We start from the raw sequence: 16,252 nt of genomic DNA, 5'->3' as shown, positions 1-16,252 counted from the left end.
GACCGTTGGAGGGCCAGACTATAGTTAAAAAAAAAAACAAAACTATGAACAAATTCCTATGCACACTGCACATATCTTATTGTGAAGTAAAAAAACAAAATGGGAACAAATACAATCACACTGCCTCATGTGGCCCGCGGGCCACAGTTTGAGGACCCCTGCCCTACAGTTTGGGAGACACAAGACTACAGATCAGCTCCAGCCCTGAAATTCTACTGCAGTGTTTTTCAACCTTTTTTTATTTAAATACACAGCACACTTAAACCCCTAGTAAACCTTGTGTGGCACACTTAAATTACATTGATCAGAAAAAAGAGCAAAACAAAAAAGGAATATACTTACTGTGCTTTGAACTTCTTTCCAAAATAAATTAATGATCTTTAAAAAATTTTGCAGCACACCTAAGAGCCTCTCTCCTGGCACACAGGTGTTAAAGGAAAGACAGCATTCCAGCCTCTCCTGGCACACAGGCACACCACATGAAAATCACTGTTCCAAGCCACACAGTGGCTCACACCTGTAATCCTAGCACTCTGGGAGGCCGAGGCAGGTAGATTACTTGAACTCACAAGTTTGAGACCAGCCTGACCAAGAGAGAGACCCTATGTCTAAAAATAGCTGGGCATTGTGGCAGGCAACTATAGTCCCAGCTACTAGGAAGGAGGAGGCAAGAGAATCACTTGAGCCTAAGAGTTTGAGGTTTCTGTGAGCTGTGATGACAGGGCACTCTACCAAGGGCAACAAAGTGAGACTAAAAAAAAAAAAAAGCAGGAAATCACTGTTCTAGAGGGTGAGAGAGTTGAGCCAGGAGCAACCCTCGACTCTGAGCAGGACCTTCATCCTCTGAAGATGGACCTTTTCCTGCTGCATGTGTGGGCCACGTGCGGAGAGCCAGACTGAGATTGAGAAGACCACCTGGAAGTGTTCACGGGACACCGAAGGAGCCTCTAAGAACCACATGTTGAGCAGCAAGTGGGAGGTTAAAGGAGAATCTCTGCCCCAGCCAGAAGAACAGAAGCAGGATGGAGCCATCAGGAGCCACCACAGATCCCCAAAAGTGACCAAGTGAGAGTCAGTGTCAAAGATCTTCCAGGCCCAGAGGGACAAAGCCAGCCTAACATAGCACCAGCTCAGGAAGAAACCCCCCCTCTTCTTTCTTATGCTTCAACCCTCGGGGTTCAGCAACATGCCTAGGAAGTGGGTAACAGTCACCACACTCGAGCAATAGTCAACTCAAGCATCGGCCCCCAATAGGGGGAAGGGAGATAACTTGACATTAAATTAACTTTGAAGCAATGATTACGGTCTGATATTAGACACAATAGCTTCTGAAGGGAGGTGGTTATTTTTGTAACTTGCAATGTCCAGAGGATTTTTTTTTTCTTTAATCTAAGAGTGAACATATAAAAATGGAGCCTGCCTAAGACCTAAATTTTACCCAGAGGCAAAAGAATACCTACCACCTTTTTCCAATGTTGTTCAAAGAGACAGCAGGAAACAAAAAAGTAAATAGTGTTTTGATTGATTTCCTAAGCTGTGCTTGTTCAAAGACCTGTTACAAAAAGAAATCGTAAATGTGTTAGGGGGATATGAGGGCAGTGGAGAAAGGGCCTTCTTTCTTGGCTAGAGGGTGGACTGGGTGGTATGTGCAGGCAGATGGACCTGACTGGCTTTGCAAGGACACGGGTGCCAAGCACAAGTACAATGGACTTTGGAGCAGCAATGCAAAAAATCAAGAGCTTTTTAACAACACAGAAAGTTTCCTCTGAATCAGCAGGAGGAACAGTAATGCCTCCAGTGTGCCCAGGAGGTACCTGGACAAAGCGAGGGGACAGCAGAAGCCACTTGAAGACAGATCCAGGTGGACAGCAGAAGCCACTTGAAGACAGATCCAGTGGTCCACAGAACTGACCCGGGAGGGATTGATGCAGGTGCCTGATGGCCAGCTAAGCAGCGGGGATGCACCTCTCAAGAACTTGTCACATTATAACTTCATCTAGAACCCAGATGCAACCTCAGATTGCTGCTGTTTGGTTAAATGGAGGATTCAAATGTCCTTTTGATTTCGCTATAGAAGAATCAGACAAGTTCCATTTCTTACACCCATAGACAAGAGACATACCTGCCACATTTGGAAGGGCTTGTCCAAGACTGCTAATGGTCCTCTTGAAGTATGTCCTTGCCCTTTGGACTGGTTAAAAAGCCTGGAAAAAAATTAGAGCCAAGTCATTTAGAGGCAGACTCACAGCGTACAGAGATGCGGCTGACTCTTCTGTGTCTTAGCTATTTGGAAAATACCAGTGCATTGGGAGAAGCTGAACCTGACGCTTACTACTGCGGAGCCCTTCAAATCTTGCTAGTCCACCTAGACAAATACAGAACGATCAGCAGAACAAAAGAAAACAGAGTGCATCAGCCTGTTTGGTTTATTTTTTGAAATACAATGCTCTTAAGTCCCAGGACAACATACAGGAAACAACACAAAGCCGGGAGGTCATTTTACAGTTTCTATTCAAGATCGGAATTTCTAACGGTGTCAAACCTGTTTCAGGTGAAATAAGAAAAATAAATCCAGGTAAGGGGACATAGATCGTGACAAGGAAGGTGCCCTAGGGAGAGTGTTCAAGGAGAAGCCTGTCTGATAAGGTGACAGTCGATCAAAGACTTGAATGAGGTGAATGAGCAAGGGAAAAGGAGGAGCTTTCCAGGCGGAGGGAACAGCAAGGCCCAAGTCCCCGCAGGGAGAGCTTGCTGAGCACATCTAGGAACTGCAGCGACGCCTGTGAGGCCACCGCCCGCTGCGCCAGGGGGAGAGGTGAGGCGTGACCAGGGCTGGAAAGGGCAAAGGAAATGCTTGGAATCTAAACCTAGAAGCCTATACAGGAAATTTTTTTTTTCTTTTTTTTTTTGTGTGTTTTTTTTTTTTGGCCGGGGCTGGGTTTGAACCCGCCACCTCCGGCATATGGGACCGGCGCCCTACCCGCTGAGCCACAGGCGCCGCCCAATTTTGTGTTTTTCCTAATTGAATATTTAGTTTAACTAACTGCCCCTTGGTATGTAGTTGTACAGAAAGATCTGTGTACCCTCAGCCCAGTTTCCTTCAACGGTCACATTGTTATATTTGAAGATAATTTCTGATGGACATTTGTTACGTCCTATTCTATAACACACTCTGACAATCTGTCTTTTAATTGTTGTGTTTAGATGATTTACATTTAAGGTAATCATTGACATGTTAGGGCTTACGTCTGCAATTTGTTTTCTGTTCCTTTCTCTTCTTTCCATTTGTTTCCTTTTTTTTTTTTTTTTTGAGACAGAGTCTCACTATGTCGCCCTTGGTACAGCGCTGTGGCGTCACAGCTACAGTAACTTCAACCTCTTGGACTTACGCGATTCTCTTGCCTCAGCCTCGCAAGTAGCTGGGATTAGAGGCACCTGCCACACACCCGGCTATTTTTTTGTTGCAGCTATTTAGTTGGCCCAGGCCGGGTTCGAACCTGCCACCCTCAGTGTATGTGGCTGGCGCCATAACCACTGTGCTACAGGCACCAAGTCGTTCTTTTCCTTTTCTTCAATGGCTTTTTAGAATCAATTATAAAAGTTCAATTTGACTTACCTATGTAGTGTTTTTTAGTTTCTCCTCATATAGGTTTTTTTGTTTTTTTTTTGTCATTGTTCTAGGTATGACACATCTGCACAAGTATCACAGTCTGCTGGTGTTATTATTTTATTGATTTGAGGCGGGTGTCATGAATCAGTGTGCCAGGCCCTACTGAATTTTTGGCAACTGGCTGACATTGGTAAATTAGGAATTTAAACATCAGAATAAATGTAGCTATGTGAAATACTGTCCTGTTTTCACACACATTCTTACCACCTCTCAAAAATAACTAAGAAATGAGTTGGATTAGTTAGTTAGAAAAAAAAAAAAAAAAAAAAGATTTTTCTCACTTGATGCATACTTTTAAAGATACTGCGTTTTCTTTTTTTTTTTTTTTGCAGTTTTGGCTGGGGCTGGGCTTGAACCCACCACTCCTGGTACATGGGGCCAGTGCCCCACTCTGTGAACCACAGGTACTGCCCAAGATAATGTGTTTTCTAATGCATCAGAGTGAACAGAAACCTGAAGAGTCTTTGAAATCCAGAAAGAATTTCATATTTATTTTATTTTATATTAATTTTATGATATTTGTCATGACATAGCCTATTAATGGCCTATTCAAACTTCAGGTACCCTTCACAGTTACCTAGAATTCACCTTAACAATTTTTTAGACGAGTATTCATCTTTCATAGAAAATAAATTTCACACAGATGAAGTTAACTTTCATAAGGTCAGGGGTGATTCAGTGATAGAGCTGAGCTAGAACCAAGTTCTAATGACACCCAACTACAGAAGGAGAAATGAAAATATTAAATTTTATCTACAAGTGTTGATAGGCTGCTATGGAATACGGTTATGCTTCATCTCCTTAAGGAAGGCAAAGAAAGAACATGGCAGATGGAATAGTAACACTCATCTATATTGGAATTTAACCAGGACACTGGGGTTTAACTTACCCACTTGCCAAAAGTACCAACAAATAACAAATAAATGGCCCAATTACGGATATTCTTGCAGACACTAACCCGCAAGGGGTTCCAAACACGTCATAGTAAAAGTCAGCATGCCCCTCTTGCTTGTCTATGAGCAGATTTTTTCCTCTGTCTATCCAGGCTACTACAGAATGGCAAACTCTAAGGCCACGGGCATATATCCCACAGTATTCAATTTCACTTTAGATGTAAAAACACTTGAGGGTGTGCAAAAGAGACTGTCCTCCGTTCCCAAAATGTTTCCTACATTCCATGATCCATTTTATGAAGGATCAGACCTGTAGCTCGTACCTCTGAGTGACAGACTCCCCCTTTGAGTCGTGAAAGCTTCTGTGATCCAAAAGAAAGAAAGAAACTCTTGCTCTTCTCCCATTTATATTCAGTTAGATACTATAATTAAATAATAGCCTTTCATTTACTTGGGCCCAAATCCATTAATTTTTTTTCTTATTTTTACTCATCTCTTCTCTCTGAAATGCATCCCAGTATTATTATCCTTGAGCACACAAATACACAGACCTGTGAATCTATAATGAGAGCTTCCTATTTTCTTAGAATAGATTTTGCTTTTGATTAAATGTCTAAATTGCCTCCACTAAGGTGCTGGCTACATAGGAACAAATACCTGCTCCCCCACAGATTAAAAAAAAAGTGTCAGGTTTTTATAGCTGACCTCCTAGCCAAACACGTGTATTGTGTTTACTCCAGGGAAAAACTTGGTTCACAAGCTAACTTGGGTTCTTTGACCTGCTGCCAGCAGATGGTGAATGTGCTGCACCAAGAGCAAGTTCAAATGCCCTTCCGTTCCAGCCTAGTGTTCTGGCCAGAGGATAAAGCACCATTTAGCATCATGTGCAGAGAGAACCATGAGCCTGCCTCTCACCCAGCGGTGCCACATGTGATGAAGGGCAGGAAAAGAAAAAGGCAGGGAAGGTGTGAAACACTCCAGTAGGGAAGTACCTCAATTGGAAAGAAAAACTAAACGAGACAGCCGAAACCCTGTCTGACTCTTGAACCAGACAGACCTACCACATTCCCAGAGTTTTGTTTTGAAGAGGAGAGAGGAAGCTTGCAGAATCTGTATTCCCACGTCCAATGTTGTGCTCTCGCCACATGCCTGTGAAACTCCCTTGTCAACAGAGCTTTTACCCTTGCCTTTTTCTCCTTTTCAGGATTTCTCCTCAAAATCCCCGAGCACATTTAGAGCAGTGATCTCAGAGGCATTTCTATAGCTGATGCAAATTGTATCTCTTTGTCTGCCTCCAGGAGAGGGGTGGGAATGGGAAAAAAGTGTAAGAGCCCCCAAAGTGGCAGCTAAAACCAAAACAACGGATGGAAGCTCATAACATTTTTCACTAGTTTGCTGTGCAAATCCCTCTAGCTAATTTAGAAATGCTTTTGTGGGTTTTTAACATCACAATGTAAAATAGATATACTCCTCTGCTGGCATTCTTGGACAAAAGGTAAAAGTATAGTACTTTACTAGTTAAAAAGCAGTAGGCGGACAGGGACCATATAGTACAGATCATAAACTAATGTTAACGGGAAGACAGTCTAGTCACCCATTTGTGTTGTTAACAGGGCTACCTTTTTATGTGAGAAGACTTATTCCCCTTCCTATCCATGGTACCACCGCAGATCAAATGTAAACGATAAGATAACAAGCATCTAGTTTGGATAAGATAGCACCTCCTGTTATCATGCCTTTTATAACACAAAACCCAAAAAATAAAAAATAAAAAAAGCCATTATTTCTGATTCAAAGCAAAATTCTTAAAAATAAACCAAATTCTATATTTAAAAAACAAAAGGAATCTGAACTTAACCACTCAGCTAGTATCTTCAAGGGCACATGGACAAAGTAAGATGGATGTACCACTTTGTGGGTTAGGCTGGTAAACTCCGCTTCATCCTAAAGCTCTTAGCCCAGATTGAAAGTATGCAGTAAGAGCAATTATCAAACCCCCACTACAAATAAGATGAAATTCCTGCCCCTGATATACAGTCTCGACCCATCTCGAAGTACTAAGTCAAATTAAATAAATATAGTATTGTTGAGCAACGTCTGTAACGTACTTTGCGAGATGATGCGGAGAAAACAAAGTCATTAAAACTTACTAATAAAGAAGCTGTGATCTAACTACTTCAAAGTTAGAAAAGTCATTAGCCAAGGAAGGGATCAAGCAAGGGATGCATCCCAGAAGGTCAAGCATCGGTGTTACAACAGAACACATGTTTGTGCATCAATATAGAAAAGGAGTAATAGCACCGAAAAAAGTCCTATGTATATGTTCCAGAAAATTCATCTTGGACATCGAAATTCTCGGGTCCGAAGGAGACGAACAGAAAGACTTGGAGTTGCTATGAGACAGTGGGTGGTCTGTCCCGGGTACTGAGAGGGCAGGATGAACCTGAAGGACAAGGTCTGCCGGCAGGCCCAGGCAAGAGCAAGGCGGGCCCTGGATTGTTGGAAGAAGCCAGAGATAACAGGATTCATAGATAGTCATCTCAGGAGCTCTAAGAATCAGGACTTCAGGAGCCACAACCCAGCCAGCCCTGGGTTATTCTCCCCAGGGTGGCCATGTGTCTTAGTACTGAGGGATCCTGGACTAGCCCATGTAACATACCCATGAATTTGCACCTTATACCCAATCACATCCTCAGGTCATGGGCACTGATTTCATAGACCTGCCCACATTTGCTCTACAAATATCTCAGCCCTTATAAACTAACCTCTGAAATGTCTTTGCTGGACGATTGCCTTTGGAGCCATAAAGAGCTACATAAGTATTCGAATGCCAAGGTGAGGAAACAGGATGACTGAAACACAGCCTCAGAGAAGCAAATCCAGTCCCCTCCGCTAATATGCAATAATTTCCACTAATGGTCCAATTTCTGATTTGGTAGAAAAAGATGAGATTATGCGGGGAAGTGGAGGCACTGACTATGTAAAGAGGGCTGCTACTGAAAAAACACACAGTAAGGTCCATGTAGTGGAAGTTCTTTTTATTTTGAGCATTCATACTCAAACAGAATGTAGTAAAAATACAATATAGCAAAATTACTACCAGCACAAATTCTGAAATACACACTGGGTTGAATCTTCCCTTCTCGGTGACCTTGGGCATGGTATGTAATCTTGAAGCCTAAGTTTTATCTGCAAATGAGAAATAATGCTTGCCAGAGTGACTGTCTACTTAGCATCTCATTGAGAAACGCCTCCACCCATGAGCTAGCCCAGTTATGGCTCAGGTGGGGTCGGCCTGCTTCTCCGGTAGCTGCCCTCTAGGTAGGACTGCTCAGACCTCAGCAGTGACCAGCTCCGGGAGGCCACATGAGTCTCCCCAATACCCCAACCGCTGCTGGAAAACTCCTTTTCTGCCTCTCTCTCTTTCACTGGGGTTATGGAGGATCATTCAAACCTGCTCACTTATTCAGAAGTTCTTCCTGATAATAAAGCCAAGTAAAGGATTAGAGACGGAAAATAAAGAGATGATGCCGTAGTAAGTACTTAATAAATGTGAGCTTTTTTGTGTGTCCCAAAGGAAAAAAAAAAACCTTTTATACTTGTCTTTCCAAGATGATGACATGAAAAGCAGATCATTTTCATGGAACTCATTAAGATATCAAGGGTCTCTGCCTGATCATCATCAACAGTAGAAGGTATTAACAACAGCTCACTGACATAAGGCAGAAGCCCCCTCCAGAGGTGACAGATGATTTGACTGACAAATGAATTGAACAGAAAATAATACTTAAAGGTCATCAGAGGGAAGACCCTCAAGCAGAGCTGGTCGTTGAAAGGCTTCACAGAGGAAATATTTGAGTTGGGTTTTCAGAGATAGAGGAAAAATCTGGAAAGCTCCAGAGAAGAGCAAAAAACATGTCAGCCAATGATCCAGAAAAACACCGGTGATGGGGCCACCCCAGGATACTTTCTGACCCGTAACAGTTTGGAAGCAACTAGAGAGGGACAGCAGGAATAATATGCTCAATGCAAATGATGTGTTTTAAAGGCAAGTTCAATCGTATGTCACGAAGTTGGTTTTTGCTGAGCTCATCTGGAGGTTTGAATGGGTGTTGTTCAATTACTCATTTAATTCATATTCAGGGAAATTTTAAAAATCATTACAATCAGAGGAATGGTTTCTAAGAGTTTAACAACCCAATCACACATCTTTGGATGCTTTGTATCTTTTTTTTTTTTCTTTTTCTTACTTCAACTGTAATGGATCATTATTTACTCCCATGTTGAAGCCAAGCAAATGAGAATGCATATGCAAATGAGCCCTAATATTGCGGGTTTGTCCTCAGTGTTCCCTTCATCTTTTCCTCAGCATATGAAAGTGATCCAGTTCGAAGGACTGACTCCAAACTCTGGGATAGATCCTGCTAAATTTAAGGCAACTATGGTAATCCCATTCTCCTTGCCAGCGACTAGTTGGTAAACCCAGGCCTTAGACAATGTAACAGCTTTAACTTGGAAATGTGGTTTAGATCCAGGAATGGGTCTATGACGCCAAGTGGGCCGGTCCACGGACAAGATTTGCTCCTGAGAAAACATTCTTTTACTGTTCCAAGAGAACCACTGGAAGAGATGTTCTCTTTCTCAAACTCTGTGGTTGTCGGACCCAAAACTGCAGATGCCATCTGCACCCACCTTATTAAGACTTATGCTGATAGACAGGAGATTCGGGAATGGCAGAGCTAAAGAGCAGAAAGCCCTGGACAGAGCTAACCCAATAATCTGCCTCAGCTCTAATGTCTGGCTATGTGAACTATTACCTTTTTTTTTTTTTTTTTTTCGAGAGATAGAGTCTCATATTATCACCCTTGGTAGTGCGCTGCGGCGTCATAGCTCACAACAACCTCCAACTCCTGGGCTTAGGCAATTATCTTGCTTCAGCCTCCCAAGTAGCTGGGACTACAGGCTCCTGCCACAATGCCTGGCTATTTTTTTTTAGCAGTTTTTGGCCGGGGTTGGGTTTGAACCTGCCACCGCCAGCATATGGGGCCAGTGCCCTACTCCTTTGAGCCATAGGCGCTGCCCTCGGCTATTTTTTGTTTTTGTTGTTGTTGTTGTTGTTGCTGCAGTTTGGCTGGGGCCGGGTTCGAACCTGCCACCCTCGGTATATGGAGCCGCCCACCTTATTTTTTTAACTTTCAGAAATTTACTCAGCTATTACGAACAGCCAAGATTTTAATTCAATGCTTTCTAACTCCCAAACTATGATTTTTTTTTCCAAACTATGATCTTTTCATTTCAACTTCATTTCCACTGAGAGTGAAAGGAAAAAAAAAAAAGATGGGATTTGCTCTTCGATGAAAGAAAAAATGGTTTCTGGAGATTGTAGGCTTTCCACCTATTCTGGAATCCCTTTGTTACAGAAGATCTTCTAGGACTTGTGTTCTATTGAGCAGAACCTGAAAAAATACGAACTTAGGAGGCTCATCTTTTTTATAGTAAGGTACTTGATAGCAGATAGAAAAAAATGGAAAAGATCCTTGTCTCCAAAGACATCTTGGAGTAGACAGGTTATAACTTAACAGGCTATAATCCTGGGACAAAATCTGTATTCTGCCCTTGGTATGTCTATAATTTGGGCCAAGGTGGGTAAACTCCTGGGTCTCAGTCTGCTCAAGAGCAAATAATGATGTTATTTGCAAGTTGTTGGAGAATCAGAAAAATAAATATGAAGTGTCTTGTACTTAAGCTACAAATAATAGCTGCAAATTTTACATTGGAGAGGATCAGAATTTAAGCTCTGCTAAAATTATTCTATTACTACTTCTCCTATTGTAGCTTTTGACTGGGTTGCCCCCTGATGTTTTAATCTTCACCTTTTGTTTTACCTTCTTCAAACTGTTCGTGTTATTTCTGCCTATAATCATCTATTGCTGTTTGCTATTGGTTGCTTTTCACTTTCATTATTGTTTAATCTGGTATGACTCTTTTATTTTCCTAAAATTACCCAAGTAAATTCTAGAAAGATCCTAATGACTCCATACACTTGTCATTTGCAAATAGCTGAGATCCAATAGCAATATCTAAGCTCACAGCTCTCTGCTTAGTCTTAGAGCTGCCAGAAGACTCCAAAAAGGGGAACTCAGGACAGGTAGATAGGTGGGATGGAAGATCTGTAAGTATCTGAAAACAGCAGTCCATGTTGATCCATGTCAGGTAAGTAGAACATCATGCTCTGAAAAGATGGGACAGTTGTCAAAGTCACCCAGATCATCCCAGGCATTCTCATCAAAGTAGGGCCCTCCAAAAATTACAGCATAGCCCGGGTTCTCGGGAAACAAAACCCTGGGCCCCACAATTCCATTCAAGTCCTTCCTTCTTCTCTCTTCCTACACAGGTATTAAAAGTAGGGGCATTTTATTCCCTGGCTGTATTAGTGAAAAGAGTTCTTTTTAAATGAGAAGCTATAGATCAAAAAGGTTTTCTTAACAAGCAAATGCTACAGACTCTGTAACTTTCTATGTTACACCACCAAACACGGCTTTGGGGTACAGTCTCCAGAGTACAACAAATCATTTCAGCCAACTCGGATGTGGGCTATATTAGCACAATAAAATAACAATAGTGTGTGCTCTCTTATTTTTAAGAAAATAATTTGTAAAGCCATGTGTGGTGGCTCACAGCTCTAATCCTAGCAGTCTGGGAGGCTAAAATAAGAAGATAATGTGAGGCCCAGCAGTCAAGACCAGCCTGAACAAGAGCAAGAATCCCGTCTCTATAAAAAAGTAGAAAATAATAATTATTATTATTAACAGAGGCGGAGCAAGATGGCAGCCGAGTAACAGCTTCCTTGCATCTGGGCACCGTTGAGTCTGGGGAGATAGGATTCCAGGCATCTCTGGCTGGTGGGAACTGCCTATCATCACTCCTATGAGGATACAGGGAGTCAGCGAGAGACTTCTGGACCCCAAGAGGAGGACTAAAACAGTGGAAAACCGGCAAGTGGTCGCGTGTGTTCAATCCGTCTAAACCCGCCCACAACTGTAAGTTCAGTAGCAGCGAGACTGCAAACCAGAAAGGCCTTACCTGTGAACTGTTTTGATGTCCTTGGGCTCGGCACTGAGTTGAACTGCCCTGGGGAAGGCCTGAGCGGGAATGCGGAGAACTTTGGCCATTGTCTAGGGCCCCAGTCTGAGCCGCTGAGCCAGACGGAGCTAATAGTGTTTGGCGGTGGGTCACACGGAACCATTGTCAGTGATCTGCCCCGGCAAGCTCCGCCCTCAGGGTCGCAGAGCTAGAAACGGGTGGGAGCTTGTAACCCAGCAACCAAGTAGCCTAAGGGTGGGGTCTGAGCCGCCTTGCAGCCCTAACCCTCAGGGGCAGAGTGAGACCGGTTTTGGCACACTGGGTAAGCGGATAGCCACTTCAGCAGTGATTCCAGCGAGAAAGCTGGGAAAGCTTCTGCTCAGCAAGTTTACAAGTTCAAAGTGCCTTTTAAGTGGGCTGAAGAGAGATTTAGGGTGTCTACCTGCTGGGGTTTGAGAAATCAGCAACCTCCAGTCGTATCAGAACTGTGACTAACATCTCATACCCCAGAAGACCACGTGTTGCCCAGACAATATTCAATAACATATACAAACTGCTTTGTTTTTGGTTGTGTATTTTTTTCTTTTTTTTGTTTGGTTGGTTTTTTTTTGTTTGTTTATTTTGACGTTGTTGATGTTCTTTTGTTTTTTAATTTCAATCTTTTCCATACAGATCCCTTTTTCTTTCTCAACTTTTCTAGTTTAATTATAATTTCCAATTGCTGCCTTTTTTAATAACTACAACTTCATTTTTTTTGCTAGTGTTTCTACCCCTATCATTTGGTTTTTCACCCAATTGTATCCCCGTAAAGTTTTCTGTTTGCTTGTTTTGGTTTGATTTATAGCATTTTTGTCTTTCCTCTCTACTTGGTGGAGGTGGGGTACTGTGTCTGATCAGGTTAGCAAAGAGCTGCTGACCTCAAGGGAATCACCCAACTGGGCACTCCCAGAAGGTGGGGTTTTTTAAGGTTGTGTCAAAGTACCCTACTGTACACCTATATTGCCCTGTCTCCCTCTTTCTGTACCTCTCTTCTTTTTGTCAATATTCCTTATCCCCACCCCCTCTCCTTTCTCTTTCTTTTTTTTCTTATCACTCGGTCCTCCTTTCTTTCATCCCTTTTTTGCTCCTCAACCTTCTCACCCTTCTGGTCCTGTAACCCTTAGTCCACAGGCACAAGAACTTAAAGAGCAAGAGGCAGTGAAAGGAAAATTAGGGCAAGGAAACAGATAAAAGAAATCACTCATGAGGAAGAATCAGCAGAAAACTCCAGGCAACATGAAGAACCAGTCCAGAACAACTCCGCCAAGGGACCATGAGGTAGCTACTGCAGAGGATTCCACCTATACAGAAATGTTAGGAATGACAGAAAGGGAATTTAGAATACACATGTTGAAAACAATGAAAGAAATGATGGAAACAATGAAGGAAACTGCTAATAAAGTGGAAAATAACCAAAAGGAAATCCAAAAACAGAATCAAATCAGAGATAAACGATATGAAGAATATAAAAAGGATATAGCAGAGCTGAAGGAAATGAAACAGTCAATCAGGGAACTTAAAGATGCAATGGAAAGTATCAGCAACAGGTTAGACCATGCAGAAGAAAGAATTTCAGAGGTAGAAAACAAAGTTTTTGAGATAACTCAGATAGTAAAAGAGGCAGAAAAGAAGAGAGAGAAAGCAGAACGTTCACTGTCAGAATTATGGGACTTTATGAAGCGTTCCAACATATGAGTTATAGGAATTCCAGAAGGGGAAGAAGAATGCCCCAGAGGAATGGAAGCCATACTAGAGAATATTATAAAAGAAAATTTCCCAAATATCACTAAAGATTCTGACACACTGCTTTCAGAGGGATATCGGACCCCAGGTCGCCTCAATTCTAACCAAGCTTCTCCAAGACACATTGTGATGAACCTGTCCAAAGTCAAGACAAAAGAAAAGATTCTGCAAGCTGCCAGGAGTAAGCGCCAGTTGACCTACAGGGGCAAATCCATCAGAGTGACCGCAGACTTCTCTAATGAAACTTTCCAAGCAAGAAGACAATGGTCATCTACCTTTAATCTACTTAAACAGAACAATTTTCAGCCCAGAATTCTGTACCCTGCTAAGCTAAGCTTCAAAATTGATGGAGAAATCAAATCATTTACGGATATACAAACACTGAGGAAATTCGCCACAACAAGACCAGCTCTACAGGAAATACTTCAACCTGTTCTGCACACTGACCACCACAATGGATCAGCAGCAAAGTAAGAACTCAAAAATCAAAGGACAGAACCTAACCTCCACACTGATGCAAAAGATAAAACTAAGCAATGAACTCTCACCAAATAAGACGAATAGAATACAACCACACTTATCAATTATCTCCATAAATGTTAATGGCTTGAATTCCCCACTGAAGAGACATAGATTGGCTGACTGGATTAAAAAACACAAGCCATCCATTTGCTGTCTGCAAGAAACACACCTGGCTTCAAAAGACAAATTAAAGCTCTGAGTCAAGGGTTGGAAGACAATTTTTCAGGCAAATGGAATTCAGAAGAAAAGAGGAGTTGCAATCTTATTTTCAGATACATGTGGATTTAAACCAACTAAAGTCAAAAAAGACAAAGATGGTCACTTTATATTGGTCAAGGGAAAAATACAACAAGAAGACATTTCAATTCTAAATATTTATGCACCCAATTTAAATGCTCCCAGATTCTTGAAGCAGACCTTACTCAGCCTGAGCAATATGATATCTGATAATACCATCATAACAGGGGACTTTAACACACCTCTTACAGAGCTGGACAGATCCTCTAAACAGAAATTAAACAAAGATATCAGAGATTTAAATGAGACCTTAGACCAACTATGCTTGATAGACGCATATAGAACACTCCACCCCAAAGACAAAGAATATACATTCTTCTCATCACCCCATGGAACATTCTCCAAAATTGATCATATCCTGGGACACAAAGCAAATATCAACAGAATCAAAAGAATTGAAATTTTACCTTGTATCTTCTCAGACCATAAGGCACTAAAGGTGGAACTCAACTCTAACAAAAATGCTCGACCCCACCCAAAGGCATGGAAATTAAACAATCTTCTGTTGAATAACAGATGGGTGCAGGAAGAAATAAAACAGGAAATCATTAACTTCCTTGAGCATAACAACAATGAAGACACAAGCTACCAAAACCTCTGGGATACTGCAAAAGCAGTTTTGAGAGGAAAATTCATCGCTTTAGATGCCTACATTCGAAAAAGAGAAAGAGAGCACATCAACAATCTCACAAGAGATCTTATGGAATTGGAAAAAGAAGAACAATCTAAGCCTAAACTCAGTAGAAGAAAAGAAATCTCCAAAATCAAATCAGAGATCAATGAAATTGAAAACAAAAGAATCATTCAGAAAATTAATGAAACAAGGAGTTGGTTTTTTGAAAAAATAAATAAAATAGATAAACCATTGGCCAGACTAACTAGAAATAGAAAAGTAAAATCTCTAGTAACCTCAATCAGAAACGATAAAGGGGAAATAACAACTGATCCCACAGAGATACAAGAGATCATCTCTGAATACTACCAGAAACTCTATGCCCAGAAATTTGACAATGGGAAGGAAATGGATAAATATTTGGAATCACACCCTCTCCCTAGACTTAGCCAGGAAGAAATAGACCTCCTGAACAGACCAATTTCAAGCACTGAGATCAAAGAAACAATAAAAAAGCTTCCAACTAAAAAATGCCCTGGTCCAGATGGCTTCACTCCAGAATTCTATCAAACCTTCAAGGAAGAGCTTATTCCTGTACTGCAGAAATTATTCCAAAAAAACTGAGGAAGAAGGAATCTTCCCCAACACATTCTATGAAGCAAACATCACCCTGATACCAAAACCAGGAAAAGACCCAAACAAAAAGGAGAATTTCAGACCAATCTCACTCATGAATATAGACGGAAAAATTCTCAACAAAATCCTAGCCAATAGATTACAGCTTATCATCAAAAAAGTCATTCATCATGATCAAGTAGACTTCATCCCAGGGATGCAAGGCTGGTTTAACATACGCAAGTCCATAAACGTTATCCACCATATTAACAGAGGCAAAAATAAAGATCACATGATCCTCTCAATAGATGCAGAAAAAGCATTCGATAAAATCCAGCATCCTTTTCTAATTAGAACACTGAAGAGTATAGGCATAGGTGGCACATTTCTAAAACTGATTGAAGCTATCTATGACAAACCCACAGCCAATATTTTACTGAATGGAGTAAAACTCAAAGCTTTTCCTCTTAGAACTGGAACCAGACAAGGTTGTCCTCTGTCACCTTTACTATTCAACATAGTGCTGGAAGTTCTAGCCAATACAATTCAGCAAGACAAGGAAATAAAGGGAATCCAAATGGGAGCAGAGGAGGTCAAACTCTCCCTCTTTGCTGACGACATGATCTTATACTTAGAGAACCCCAAAGACTCAACCACAAGACTCCTAGAAGTCATCAAAAAATACAGTAATGTTTCAGGATATAAAATCAATGTTCACAAGTCAGTAGCCTTTGTATACACCAATAACAGTCAAGATGAGAAGCTAATTAAGGACAC

Source organism: Nycticebus coucang, chromosome 12, assembly GCF_027406575.1.
Source record: "Nycticebus coucang isolate mNycCou1 chromosome 12, mNycCou1.pri, whole genome shotgun sequence".
Classification (NCBI taxonomy): domain Eukaryota; kingdom Metazoa; phylum Chordata; class Mammalia; order Primates; family Lorisidae; genus Nycticebus; species Nycticebus coucang.
This window is presented reverse-complemented; position numbering follows the sequence as displayed.